This window comes from Gymnogyps californianus, chromosome 7, assembly GCF_018139145.2.
Source record: "Gymnogyps californianus isolate 813 chromosome 7, ASM1813914v2, whole genome shotgun sequence".
Lineage (NCBI taxonomy): Eukaryota > Metazoa > Chordata > Aves > Accipitriformes > Cathartidae > Gymnogyps > Gymnogyps californianus.
In genome coordinates, this window is record NC_059477.1 from 18,397,072 (window position 1) to 18,410,385 (window position 13,314).

Sequence of the window (13,314 nt, forward strand, 5' to 3'; positions counted from 1 at the left end):
TCATGTACCAGAATGGAAAACAGAATATTTTAGATCTCATAAGAAATGGTTTTCTCTTATTATAGACAATCAAATTACTGTTCTATAACAGCTCATACTATGCTTATATCTGCTGATCAACTTTGTTGCATTATTCAGTCATCTGTCATTCAGAATTCAGAAAGAAAGAATTTCCATTTTCAATTTTAAAAGTTAAATCCTTCAGCAGCAAGTTTGCCTGAAGTATACCAATTGAAATGCAAAGATTTTTATAGTGCAAAAAAATCTTATTAGAGTATCAATAAAAGTAATACTCCAAAATAAATTCTCTCAAAAGTCAGATCAGCTGCAGTAGTGTAAGAATCCACAGTTGAATCTTTAAGACAATTCTTTTGACTAGATTTTGTATTGCATATAATCCTCTCTTTGTTTTCTTCCTATTTGAACATAACCTTGTTTATTAATTGCCTTTATCCTGGAAAATACAATAAACTGAAATTATGACAAAATCTATTCTTTAATCCAGCATATCATAAATTAATGCTACAACAATTAACAGCATGATATATCTTGGAAAAGTATCTGCTGTTTAAACAAAGAAACCCAACCCTAGACCAATAAAGATGATGGGTATAAGATTCATCACTGGCCACAGCACATCGGACTTCTGCATCACCATTCTGGCCATCACAGCTTAGTAAGCGTTATCGCTGGAAATTCAGAAGTCACCCGGCTGCCCTTCCTTTTCTCTCTCTTCCCACCATCTCACAGACCACATCTTCTCAGTGAGCTTTGCAACCTTTCCTTTCTCCAGCCTCAAAAATGTGAAGAAAAAACATTTCTGCTCTTATTAGACAATGTAAATAAAAAAAAACAACTCACAAACAACATCACATTCAGTAAGAGTTCATATAGTAAAATCATTTGTGACCTTTTTTTGTCTTGGAATTGACCCAGTCAACAGGACTACTATTGCAATCACAGCTTTTTAAAAGTGCCATTGTTTTCTTCCTCATTGCATGCACTTAACAGGCAGCACAGGTTTACCCTAGTCACCAGTGTTCATACTTCGTGGGATTTACAGTGTCTTGGATTTCAGCCCGCTCTAAATGCAGAGATTTGGAGAGAGAAACTAAGCACTGTTCTCAAGCTGAAGCTAACATATTTATACTAGAAATAAAGTACACTTTGTCAAGCAGGACTATTGAACAACTTGCTTGATTTGTGTTCAATTTGTCAGGTTTTGCAGAAATGGGAAGACAACAGATGTTACTGGAAGGTATGTTGAACACCACTGGGTTTGCTGTTTCTTTTTTCTTAATTGAGTGGGATCACGTTCCACTGTTGGTGCCAGCAGTCTGCCCGCACCCGGCTCTACTGTCACATTTCCAGAGAGATCCTGAACTATCAGAGATTTATGGAAGACACAGGTCTGGTACCAAGCAGGAAGCACTGATGACCCTAATGGCAATGAGAAGCTTCTCAAGAACTTACATACTTCCAGAGTTAATCTGGTTACCAGACCTAGGATCAAGAACAAGTTTTTCCTCTAGCTCAAACTGCCAGGGTTTATGAAGAGACAGCAAGAAAGAAAGGAGCATGACACGACATGCCAGTATGAACACTTTGCTGGGGACACACCAACGCTTCCAAGTCATTGCGGTACCTCAAGACAATGGAAATAGTCTTGCTGTCGTGGTAGTGCAATTCATGTTTTTTTCCCTGGGATTTTGATACAATAGGACTTATGATGCTGGGCGTATTTCTGACTTCTGGCCACAGCAGGTGCTTTTACAGACCTTCTGGACTTATTGTCCACTGCAGAACTGCATGTGATGCTGTAGACTGGATTCATTAATTCAGGTGGTTTCTTCTGCTTCTGTACTGTTATGTTTCTAAATGAAGTTGGTATAAGCAAAAAGTAGAATTATTGCTAAAAAAATATAGTGCAGCTCAACTGGATTGTGGCAGGAATTGTATGTGGAGGTTTCTCTCTTGTGTTATGTAGCAGGCCAAGCCAAGAAAACTTCCTATACTCTTAAGAATTCCCTAACGCATATAAAAGTGCAGACCTGTTCTGAAAGTTGCCTGTAAAAAAATGGTTTAGGTTATTTGATTGTTTTCCAATATAAAAACTCATTATGCAGCTATTAAAAAAAATTGAAAGTATCAGTCCTAGAAGCGTATCTTGAACTGTACTGCACCCAAAAACTCTGTAACTGGAATTCAGCTAGCACTTTCGGTTATGACGAGCATGCCAGTAAATATTCCATCTTATTTTGTTCTGTATCTGTACTACATACGCCACAGTAACAAAGTTTTAAGAAATAGCAGGAATATATCAGTGAAGGTTGGAGAGATGACTCATTACCAATGACCATATATCTCTGAAGCGTTGAGTAAAATGGGGGGGGGGGGGGGAAGTGTTGACTGTAATCTGACTAACATCACAGTGACTCACCAATCCACTTGACTTGCATAAGGATTTATGACAAAGCACTCCAACATATGAATACAAGCAAATAAATAAGTAAAACAGCCCAGAGTCCCTTCCCAATCAGATTAATAGCAGACATACAGAAAAAGTTTCAGGAATTCTATTTTAATCTAATAAAAATAATAACACATAGAAATCTCCTGGGAAATATGGGATCAAAAGAATAGAAACTAAGAAGATTACACAGGCTGCAGGTAAAGGAGATAAATGGAAGAGAAAAAAAAGTCCAACAATTATAGAATGGTCATTTTCTGTTTTTAAAGGAGATTATGATGATTAGAAGTACTTTAAGTATTATCATGAATGTATTGTTTAAAATACAAGAAATTCTAGGTACACCAGATAGAATTTACTGAACAACTTTTGAAATATACAGCTTTGCAAAGCACAAAGTAACCAACTTTTGTATTAAAAAGTAAATAATTTTTTCTTTCTTTTTTTGTAAATATTTTTAGTTAATAGACAAAAACTATGGATCTCTATATACACATACCAGATAAAAGAGATTTTGACTCCAAGGTACAAAGAAAAAAACACTTCAATAAAATTTATTCTATTCCTTAAATGCTAGGGAAATTAAGCTAGGTGTCTCTGCTTATTATTTATAACATTCACACAATGATATGAAGAATTTTATCTACAACTGTATTTTAAAAATGTGCTATTCTTCATCATCTAAAATAAATAAAGAAAAAACTCTATGATGTAAACAGAGATGCTTTATCCGGAGGACAGTGTACCCAAATATATCATCTTTTCATTTTAGTTAGTTAGAGATTAGAATCAATTTTTCTTTTCCTTTTTTTTCCCAAAAAGGGGGATCCTAAAGTTAACCTCCTAAATCTGTATTTAGACTTGAAATTTAAACAAAACAAAAATTCTCAGTAGCAGACTCAAAGCTCTTACGAGAAATCTGCTCAATTTCATACGGGGGGGTGACTTTTACATGCCTAGCTACTGCAGTTGCTTCAAGTTTATGAACATTGTAGCAAAAACGGAACCCAAATCAAGTCCAGACTCACTAAAAGACAGGTCCTTTGAAGTGGGGTACTCTGAAGACTGAATTTAGAGGGACAGGACAGGGCAACTTTTATATAGCAGGTTCGTTATGTTCTGCTGCTGTGGTAATGGTTGTTCATATAAGAAGCCGCATAGACAATCACAACTTCACCTTGCTATCAAAACGTCACGTGATAATATGAAGAGACGCTGGTCAGATTATAATATAAATAGGACATGAGCAGAAGTGGACTCCATGAAAGAATCAAATAAATTCATGTCAACTATTAAGGAGTCCAGAGAAGGGAGACAATTTTTGTTGTAACTTGTGTTAGAGCTCTAACTTTTAAGGCAGTGCACTCTGAATTCTAAACCCAATTCCACATGCATGAGTCCTCTATACTAATTGTGACTGTCAGCAGTAGCAGCTACATTAAAAGCAGCTGACAGAGCAGAGCACTACAATGATGAGCAAAAATTAGATTTTAATACATTAGGACACACATCAATGTAAGAGATTTTGTTGATCCCATCAAACCACACTACTGGAGAAAAAAAGTCTTAAAGATGACATCATCCATAATGAAATTACATAGCAGAAAAGCAGTTAAAGAGAACACAAACACTTCTGGACTAACAAGGAACGTCTTTCTGTAAGAACTGAAGAAACTAGCACCTAAGTGGCAAAATAAACTGACTCTTGATGAGACCTCAGGTAGCAAACACACACACACCTCTCAGGAAAAACACTGAAAGAAGATATTTGTTATTTCCTATTTAGTTTGTTGTTCTCTTCTCATGGCTTACCTTTTATTTCAAAAGACTTCCATGTACTATAATTCTTTACTGGCTAAAGAAACAGTCAAGATCTAAACCTCTGAATTGATCTGAATTTATTATAAAGTTCAAATGCTCTGAACAGATGGAACAAGTACTTCGTACAGTACATGAGCTATCCAAGAATTCACAGACTGTATGTGTACAAAATGAGGAAAATTAGGTGGGTTAACAGCAGGAAAGTAGCTACAGCATGCCACTATGGATGTAGAGACAGGAGTGTGAGCCCTTTGTCTGGACGGGTGCCAAGGCCTTCCCGCAGTTATCCTAGCTGTAAATAGGTAGCTCTTCATTCAAGCTGAGAAGAAAAAAGGCAGACAGATGTGATACTAGCCATATTGCTCCCTTGTGTGCTGTTGGCTGCAAAATACAAGCGTGCCTTAACGGCGTAAGACCGATAAGCCACCTGCACCCAGAAGGGATCTTTGGCAGGTTTTGTATTAGGGAAAACAAACTCAAGTATCAAAGTATCAATAAGTCTGTGGAGTTCTTTTTAATTTAAAAAAACAAACAACAAAAAAACCCCAAACTGAAATACCGATTCTTCAGCAAAGACAAAAAACTGTACCTCTCATGAAGAAACACAGTTTTAACATAAGAGTTACAAGATGCTTAAAAAAAGATGTTTCCCATGTTTACCCCTTTATACTGCTCCTTCAGCATTTCCCATGTTTTCTCCCTACTTTCCTTTTCTAAATGGCTTTATTCTGTTTAAACGCTTCTTCCACATTGACACTTTTCCGTTTGATTTTTTCCATTGCTTTGTTCCTGCATCCAATGCAGAGCACCCCCACCTCTCTTTCCCACAAGACTCCTTTCCTTGTTCATGTTGCTTTTTAAATTTTTTTTTTCTGCTCCTCTGTTTACTCCATGCCTTTGCTTATTTTCCACCACTTCAGCAGAAGAGTCCAAGCAAAGATAAAAAGCAAATGGGAAGCAACAACATTCCTTCGCTACTCCACTGTTTTGCACGTGGAAGTATGCCACTTCTGACGGAACGGTCCAGCTGGCATCACAGCAATCCCTCTGGTATTTGACAAGGATGTTATGTTGCTTGGGCAACCATTCCTAATTGTCTTTTGGGATGCTGAGCAAACAAGATGGGTTCTTGCTGGTCTGTACGAAGGTCACACTAGCATGGTGGCAGCAAACACAGGTTACTGCTATAGCAAGCAAGGCACTGAAAAAAATAGATGAGGCAGCCCTGCATGCAGTAATGTGTCAATCACATATAAAACGCAATCTATTCCACAACTACAGTCATGTAAGATAATGTGTACAACACAGTTGTCATACAAGACTATGAAAACTACTACGCCAGAGACAGTAACGTTATTCTAGACTCATGCTGAAAGCAAATCCGAATGTTTCTCCTGGCTTGAAAAATTAAATATATTAAAAAAAGCTATTTATATATAACAGCATCCTACAAGAAATAGATTGTCAACAACAGTTTGGCATGGTGCTATTAACATCTTTTAGAGATTGCAAAGAAAAATTTTCAGAAAGTAAGTCTGTTGAAACAAATAAAGTCAGAAGCTTTAAGAGCAGGAGCTATTGCTTCAGAGTTCCTCCAGAAGGTTCATCTCAGTATATGAATACTTTGCATCTTAAAAGAAACACACCATATGCTGGGATGGCTTTTCATAACTAGAAAAGTCTGCCTTATATTTTTGGAACAGATGAGTTTTTCCTTGGGCATGTTTATTGACATGTTTCATAAACCTCAAACTCTTAACTGAAAAAAGAACCTACTTTGGCTGTATCAATAGTGGATTTTTTTTTAGTCCAGAGACCAAGAGGAGGAAGAAAGCAGAAATTTCAAGTAACTTGGGGGAAAAGTCCATTTCAACATCAAGACACACCAAAATGATCATTCATTGCAAACATATTCAAATGAAGTTTCAGCTTTTCAAATTTTTCTCCATTTTTCCTTTTATGGAAAATATTTCCTAAATTTAATCCAAATTCACTAACAAAGGTACAAAACTGCAACTTTATTCAGAGTATAATGAACCAATAAACTGCACTTCCTAACCTAACAGTATCAAAAATCCTCTTTTGTGGATCCAAGTACTGCCTCTCTGTTTTCTGCCTGGCCCACAGGAGGTACAGATCCACCCAAACCTCTCCTGTTTTCATCGCCCTTGGAGAGCCGTGTGACAGATGCCACGCAGAAACCTACAGTGGATCCTTTAAGACCTTATCAGAAAGATGGAAAATAACCCAAATTTTTCTTTTAATTGTGTTTACTCTGTTTTCAGTTTAGTCTCTGCCCTATAACACATAAAGGTTTCTCCAGCCCACATTACTGGATGCAATCTCTGTCTTCCCTGAGTTTCTTCAAACCTACACACACTGTAGCACACTATAATAAGCACATATACATACCAAATTTAAGGTCTAGGAAGTGATTGGACCAACTAGGGAGGGAAAGATGTATCTTGAGCTATCCGAGATTCCTCCCAGCCCGACAGCGCCTGGGGAAGTGCCAGTAAGAGCAGCGTGTTGTGCTCCCTGCTGTGAGTTACTGCCAGAGGCAGGACACAGGGCTCAGCAAGACCTAACGTGCCACAGCCATCCCGTGCTCATCTTTCATGTGGAGGAAAGGAAAAAAGGGAACAAAAAATATTTTCAAAGCCATTAGCAGTACTTTTCTAAGGATGCTGTCTTAACTATAACCTTCTTTTTTCCCATGGATCATCCCAGTTCCCAAAGCCTGAGAATAGCTCCCACTAAACAGAGTAAGAGATATAACTTCAGCAATTTCTGGTGGACTTATTTAGCCACAACTGGTCAGAAAGCTCCATTATAGTGTTTGTTTAGCTAGATTTGCAAGCACTTGCAACTATTTTTGGCCAAAAAACTTTCTTGGCCTCTATTACTTCCAGAATGGGTGGTTCTTTCTTACAAGTGTTTTACATTTTCAGACATTTTTCCCTGTCCAAGGAAAGCACTCCAGTTCTCTAACATAAGAAAGCAGGTTTTACCACTGAGAACACTTGAACAAGAAGACCATCTGAGAGGCCCAGGTCACAGATAACTGACTATCAAGATGTTCTGCATCCTGAAATGCTACCACTAGCACTTAATACACTGACAAGGTCAGTGATATCCTGCCATTATTACTCAGGGGCTTTCAACTTTCATAAAACGTACTCGGAGGCATTTTCAATTTCGGAATGACACTTTAACATACATAATATAAATAGATATGAAAATACATTATTCTTATTTAAGCCTGGAGGAAGAGACAACAGGAGTCATATTTCTCCATTATAAATTATTATGCATTCTGAAATGTTACTAAAACAAGTGACAGTGGTGGACTGTATTCAGGAGATAAATAACAGGAAAATTAAAGGAAGACTTGTCCTTACAACTACTACTATTGACAGTGTGCTAATTTTCTGAGGAGCTATGTGAGTAAATGATGAGTTAAAACATTCCTTGCACTATTTGGTGTTACGAAGAAAAAAACAAAAACAACTTAATGTGGCTTTTTGTATTTGCATTCTGTTTTCAATTTTGAGCTAATTTTTGGAAGACACTTTTGCTTGTACAGGTATTTTATGTGCAGGCCTTGGAGTTTACAGCACACGTAGCCCTTCATCTATTTCAGCGGGGCTCCAGGAGGATACTGCTTGAGCGTTTCAAATTGCAGGGCAGAGATATTACAGACTCACAGACTCTTGCTGCCCTTCCGTATCCAAACTGATCTTCAATACAACAAATAATCTTTAAGGACTTGGTATTATACTTAGAAGTAGGAAGATAGGATGATACCCTAAATAAATACATAAATACACAGCATAAACTATCAAATAATTTTAAAATACATATTGTTTTCATATCAAAGATTATAAGCTGAAATTTCATACAGTATACTAGCACCAAAATGAACAGCGTTCTCTGGACATTCTGTACTGACATACAGCCAAGAGAGAAAGCATACATGGTCTCTTTCACTTAGATTAAAAAGTGACCTAAATTAACGCTGGGTTAAAGATAACAAGACGACCTCCAGCAGTAAGCAGCTGAACATAAATCTGGTTGTTTCAATTACTGTTGTCATGATTTCTCAGGAGGAAGCAGCACAACATTCACCTGCAATTCTATTAGGACTGATTCTCAACCTGAAGAGGAGCCATTTATTACCGTTAGGTATATACTCATGCTCAAGACAGGACACTAAACATTTTCTTTCATGATGACATCAGACTTCATTCTTGTATCATTAAACCCCCCAGTTGCCAAGATCCTATCTACACCTCCACCCCTGCTGTTAACAACGACCATAAGATTTTATCTGTGGTCTTGGCCAGAGCCAAGAAGATGTGCTGGCTATCACAGACTCTGATCAAACAGCCTTCGTTAAGTATTCCTCCTCTCTCTGCTCGCTGACTTGGACAAATCAGGGAGCACTGTCCCCACTCTGAGAGCTTCTTATTCTCACGTGAGATGCTGATAAATTTGGATTTTTCAGAGCAAGATTCAACAAAATATGGACAGGATTCAAATGATAAATTAGTATGAATAAAACTGGTGACCAAAATACAAGCATCCTCTTCCCTCTTCAGAGGAATCACACGTTTATGAAACAGAAGAGTTATGTACCACTGCTGAAGCAGAAAATGGAGGGGTTTACTTCATGTTTTGCTGGCTATGAAGACCTAAACAGTTTGCGTCGGAAATTGCAACTCAAGTCATCAGGTTTTCTGAAGTTCTAATGCCATACAACCCACGGTTTGAAGTTCAGCATCTCCTTTTTAAGCTTCTCTTACTGTTGCCTACTGATTTCATAGCTACTGAGAAATCGCCTAACATTATCTGACAGCAACCTCTAGGCATAAGAATAGTCCTGAAAAGTATATTGCATGCAAAAGTAATGCCAAAAGTATAAATGATAAAATGCTACTATATTAAAAACCATAAAAGATACAGCAAAAATAGAAATACAGATAAAATTTCTTCCTCTGCTCCTTGTTACCATTCACAAATTATAAACTCAGGTTATATGCAGGGCAACTCACTATTTGTAAATTCACTAGGATAAAACTGTTGGACTGCATTGACTCTGAGTCATCTATCATCTAGACAGTGAAAATATATTGTGATATATTTATTTATACATAGGCATTATCTCAAAAAAATGTTATGTATTACCAGTCATAATACTGTCATTTTTACAAATAAATATACCTCCAGAAAGTTACACCAGAGGACTGAATTACAGAGAAGCATCCAAGTTCTTCTCAAAAGTGAGACCTAGTCAGTGTTTTTCAGTTGGAACTTTTCATTAATGTGTATATTGCCACTGAATGAACAAAGATTAAAAAAAAAAAAGTGGCTAAGCTGAGTAAAGGCACATTAGGACAATTTCATAACCCAACATCATAAAATATTTTGTTAACCTTGACACTTTATTTTAGCTCAATATCAACTTTCAAGTTCTGTTACAAATTTTTTTCTTCCTTTGGAGGAGAGATCACTCCAACTGTAAGGACAACAGTAATTTTCTTAAGTAACTCATTTTATTTTTGCAACATTCCTTAGTCCTTGACAATAGCTGGTAAGTCAGTGTGCAGCCAAATATGTGTCAGCAACCTCAGCCAAGATGGCTCACAGAAGAGAAACTCCCCTGCTGTATGCAATACCTGTTCCAAAATTATTCAACATCAGAAAATAGCAGTAAAATAATTCTTGAAAGACTACCAAGCAAATACGCCAAGGAAGAAAAAAGGACTTGTAAGGTTAATTATGTTAATGCTACATAGTGACACCTAACAAATAAGTGTTTTGGGACAGCTTCCCAACTATAAAAATTCTAAAAGGCAGATTAACAAGGAGAGAGGGGGGGAAAAAAAGCACTTCAGATATTCAGTTGGAAATTGCAGTGTTCTGGAAAGAAAATCTCACATTCATCCTTATTTTCTCTGATTTTTAACAAGCATCCTGAAGCAGGAAAATTGCATCTATTCTACCAAGCAGGGCTTTGCCCATGCATTTAGGAAAGTTAGGAAATGTACTTCCTTCACTTTTTCTTTTTTTCTTTTTTTTTTTTAACTCTCTCTACAGCTGTACAGGGCACTGGTTTCCAGTTCTACACCACTCCAGTCAGACCCTCAGCAAGACAACAGGCAACTGTGACAAATGACTGCTGAGTTTGAAGTCTACCATCCATTCCTTTCAAATATTTATGTTTTAGTCTTTGAAACTACTTGTAAAATGTCATATTCTCTCTTAAATCTAGTAATAGCACTGGAAATGGTTTGCTTAATTTTGACTTTCTGCCATTTACTTTCTCCTTTATGCATTTCTCTTTAACACTGACTTTGCCTCCATCTAGCTATACGAGATAGTTTAATAACAAAGACAGGAAAATATGGTTTTGTGTACAGAAAGAACTGGAACATGGTACTAAACGTACTGAAGCTTGTAAAATGTTAATTATAATGCAAAAAACTGAAATATGTTGCTCAGCTTGCTGCAAGATTGCTAACCAAAGTATATAGCTACACAGGTTTGTAGATACAAGCGTAGTTATAGCCGTTGCCTGAACCGGCTGATGCCTGGCTGTCCAGCACGCGCTCACGCTGCGGCTGAGCAAGGTACGCAGGTTTGTAAACTCATTCAGAACTGTCCGTTCCAATCTGCAATCGGGCATAACCCCAAGGGGAAAATATTCTGTCTCTGCTTAAAGTTTCTGACCCTGCGTTCTGAACAACAGAGCCCATTTGCTAAATCGTGTTCTCCTCATACCCTTTTTCTGATATACACATTCCCCATTTTTATTTACGTAGGTCTTTCATAGAACATCAAGTGAAACTTCATACCACACAGTCCCTGTTAGCCACTGCTAACAAGCGAGGTTGCTCTTATGTTCAGGCAAACTTTGCAGCAACAGTAAAAGCAAACCGTGGGAGAAACTTCAGCAAAATTCTAATACCATTATTTGCAAGATCCATCTCCTCCTAGAATGGAGCACCATTGACCTAAAGTACTTTATTTCTCTACTTCTCATCTGGCAGAGCAAATGCTGTTGCCTCCTGCGTTCTGCTCATATGCGCACACGCCCTTATTAGCAAAACAGAAATAATGAGCAAAACCTAAACTTTGACATTTGTTATCTTTCACTTTTGACCCGTTGTGTTGCCTTTGATCATGCCACTCTTCTGCTACTCTTGATAAATCTATGGAAATAGAAATGCAAAGTGCATATTTGCTTCAGATAATAAAAAAATATTTTCTCTAATTCAAATCTACAGTATTTTCAAAAGATGTGTATAGGGATATCTAGAAGATCATCAAAGCAACAAACAAAATTAAAACACTAAATACATTTGGCTTGCTGCCAACATATTAAACCTTTGTTCAGGGATATATAAATTATAACATTTCAGGTTATAAAAATTAAACTGAAGAGCAAACCCACCACAGTACCAATACTTAAACACTGACAAATTTCAGTGACTACAAAGATAACACAAGCCATCACATTACTGAATGAGCAGAAAACTAACCCACGATAGGGATCATTTTCAGTTTCTTATGAAGTTTAATTTCCTCAAAGAAAACGTTCACTTTCTTAACTTGAGGTACTTGAACAAAGGCTTTAAAAATGGACCACAATTCCATCATTATTTGAGTATTTAACTCATAAACACAAGCAATGGTTGGCAATGAGAATGACAAGCACTAAGTACTCATTATACAAAATATAAAGATAAATAAAGATTAGCTGTCTGGGAAGCACACAGAAGTCAGAGAAGCCTAGAAGCCTCATGCTTCCTCATTTATCCTTTAATGGAAAAATTGACATTAGCTGAAAAAGTATTGATTTTCTGTGCTGCAATCTGTGGGAGCCTAAAGAACTGAAAGTCATTTTTGCAGCATACTGAGATTGTTTAAAAAGAAAAACTTCAGAGAGGTCTGCTTGAATTACTTTCTGGATCTCACAATACACATATACATTTATTTCTGTTCAGACTTGTCCTTCTAACTGAGAAACTTGCATTTAGAAGTTGTACCATTACGTTTAAATCTGCTTCAGTATGGTTGAAATGTATAACTCACCTTGACAGAATCACCAACATAAAGTGCAAAAATATTTCACTTGCTGCCATTAAGAAATGGCACCTTACACTGCTATTAGGCATAAGGCCCGTTAGGAAAATAACCGATTTTCCTTGGTATGCTTAACACTGTGAATTTCCGGGCATTTTGTTCTCCAAGGTTTTTTTCCTTTCATATTCCCCAGCCCCTGACAGCCCCCACTGAGGATCTCCTGAGATGGCAAAGGACCCTCAGGAGAAGCATGGAAGACTACATCAGCCAGGATGCACAAGGGGCAGCTGGAGGGGAGAGGCATGGAGCACCGGCAGCCTGGACAAGGGACATGCCTGTGTCCCCAGAGGGGATCGGACCGAAATTCAGAGAGGGGTGTGTTAACAGGTAGGAGGTGACCTGCAGGGGAGAGGCAGAATGATAAAGAGGGCAAGAGCTGAGGAAGCACATCTCAGTGCTGGAAACCCAGAGAAGTAATGAACACACCCCTGGTGCACTTGTCTTTAAAAAAATGAGTTTCAAAATTAGTTTGCACTCAGTACATTTCTTTATAAGAAACCAAATTTCATCTATAAACAGATTTATCCAACGTTGGTGGTTTTTTCAGTGTTACATCACACAGCTATGACACATTTTTCATGGCAAACTACCCAAGAACCAGCCAAGAAAGCAGAACTACACGTTCCTCAAGATATCTGCGGCCTAAAGAGCAGTTTGTTTCCATCAGCTTTCAACGTGGGAATGTTGCCAGAGATGTTAAAGTATGAAATGAATAAAGCTGCCATGCCCTCCACAAGCATGTTCAGCACTGCGTTTCTCAGCACTGAGCATGGTGTCCACAACCAGATGAAGCAGGAGAACAGAAGAAAGAAAAAAGATAAAGAGCTTACCATTGAACACATGCAGTGGCATCAAGAAATAAAACTTCTTTGTTA